Here is a 2,641-nt window from a genome sequence, read left to right on the forward strand (position 1 = left end):
GTCGGTACTCAATCTTAATTACCAGTCGTCGGTAATCCGGCTTAATTGCCAGTTGTCGGTAATCCGGCTTAATTGCCAGTTGTCGGTAATCCGGCTTAATTACTAGTCGACGGTAATCTAGATTAATTACCAGTCGACGGTTATCTAGCTTAATTACCAGTCGACGGTTATCTAGCTTAATTACCAGTCGACTCTAATCTAGCTTAATTACCTGTCGACTCTAATCTAGCTTAATTACCAGTCAGCGGTAATCTAGCTTAGTTACCAGTCGTCGGTAATCTAGCTTAATTACCAGTCAGCGGTAATCTAGCTTAGTTACCAGTCGTCGGTAACCTAGCTTAATTACCTGCCGTCGGTAATCTAGCTTAACTACCAGTCGTCGGTAATCTAGCTTAACTACCAGTCGTCGGTAATCTAGCTTAATTACTAGTCGTCGGTAATCTAGCTTAATTACTAGTCGTCGGTAATCTAGCTTAATTTCCAGCCGTCGGTAATCCGGCTGAATTTCCAGCCGTCGGTAATTCGGCTGAATTTCCAGCCGTCGGTAATTCGGCTAAATTACCAGCCATTGGTACTCCGGATAAATTACCAGCCGCCGGTAATCCGGCTAAATTACCAGCGGTCGGTAATCTAGCTTAATTACCAGTCGTCGGTTGTCTAACTTAATTACCTGTCGTCGGTAATCAAGCTTAATTACCAGTCGTCGGTAATCAAGCTTAATTACCAGTCGTCGGTAATCCGGCTTAATTACCAGTCGACGGTAATCCGGCTTAATTACCAGTCGTCGGTAATCCGGCTTTATTACCAGTCGTCGGTAATCTAGCTTAATTACCAGTCGACGGTAATCTAGCTTAATTACCAGTCGTCGTTAATCTAGCTTTATTACCAGTCGACGGTAATCTAGCTTAATTACCAGTCGTCGGTACTCAATCTTAATTACCAGTCGTCGGTACTCAATCTTAATTACCAGTCGTCGGTAATCCGGCTTAATTGCCAGTTGTCGGTAATCCGGCTTAATTACTAGTCGACGGTAATCTAGATTAATTACCAGTCGACTGTTATCTAGCTTAATTACCAGTCGACGGTTATCTAGCTTAATTACCAGTCGACGGTTATCTAGCTTAATTACCAGTCGACTCTAATCTAGCTTAATTACCTGTCGACTCTGATCTAGCTTAATTACCAGTCAGCGGTAATCTAGCTTAGTTACCAGTCGTCGGTAATCTAGCTTAATTACCAGTCGACGGTAATCTAGCTTAATTACCAGTCGTCGTTAATCTAGCTTAATTACCAGTCGACGGTAATCTAGCTTAATTACCAGTCGTCGGTACTCAATCTTAATTACCAGTCGTCGGTACTCAATCTTAATTACCAGTCGTCGGTAATCCGGCTTAATTGCCAGTTGTCGGTAATCCGGCTTAATTGCCAGTTGTCGGTAATCCGGCTTAATTACTAGTCGACGGTAATCTAGATTAATTACCAGTCGACGGTTATCTAGCTTAATTACCAGTCGACGGTTATCTAGCTTAATTACCAGTCGACTCTAATCTAGCTTAATTACCTGTCGACTCTAATCTAGCTTAATTACCAGTCAGCGGTAATCTAGCTTAGTTACCAGTCGTCGGTAATCTAGCTTAATTACCAGTCAGCGGTAATCTAGCTTAGTTACCAGTCGTCGGTAACCTAGCTTAATTACCAGTCGTTGGTAATCTAGCTTAATTACCAGTCGTTGGTAATCTAGCTTAATTACCAGTCGTCGGTAACCTAGCTTAATTACCAGTCGTTGGTAATCTAGCTTAATTACCAGTCGTTGGTAATCTAGCTAAATTACTAGTCATCGGTAATCTAGCTAAATTACTAGTCATCGGTAATCTAGCCTAATTACTTGTCGACGGTAATCTAGCTAAATTACTAGTCATCGGTAATCTAGCCTAATTACTTGTCATCGGTAATCTAGCTTAATTACCAGCCGTCGGTAATCCGGCTGAATTTCCTGCCGTCGGTAATTCGGCTAAATTACCAGCCGTCGGTAATCCGGATAAAATACCAGTCGCCGGTAACCTAGCTTAATTACCAGTCGTCGGTAATCTAGCTTAATTACCAGTCGCCGGTAATCTAGCTTAATTTTCAGCCGTCGGTAACCTAGCTTAATTTCCAGCCGTCGGTAATCTAGCTTAATTTCCAGCCGTCGGTAATCCGGCTGAATTTCCAGCCGTCGGTACTCCGGGTAAATTACCAGCCGTCGGTAATCCGGCAAAATTACCAGCCGTCGGTAATCCAGCTAAATTACCAGCCGTCGGTAATCCGGGTAAATTACCAGCCGTCGGTAATCTAGCTTAATTACCAGTCGTCGGTAATCAAGCTTAATTACCAGTCGTCGGTAATCCGGCTTAATTACCAGTCGTCGGTAATCCGGCTTTATTACCAGTCGTCGGTAATCTAGCTTAATTACCAGTCGTCGGTAATCCGGCTTAATTACCAGTCGTCGGTAATCCGGCTTTATTACCAGTCGTCGGTAATCTAGCTTAATTACCAGTCGTCGGTTTTTTTGTTAATCACCTTGTTTGTTACTGTCCCAAAGTATATTAGTGTTCCAACTCAACTTGTTAGCTCACACAAGCCAAGGTCCCCTTGTTTTTCA

This window comes from Phalangium opilio, unplaced genomic scaffold (assembly GCF_054372755.1).
Source record: "Phalangium opilio isolate 3A_F unplaced genomic scaffold, DU_Popi_V2 ptg000039l_1, whole genome shotgun sequence".
In the NCBI taxonomy this organism is placed as follows: Eukaryota; Metazoa; Arthropoda; class Arachnida; order Opiliones; family Phalangiidae; genus Phalangium; species Phalangium opilio.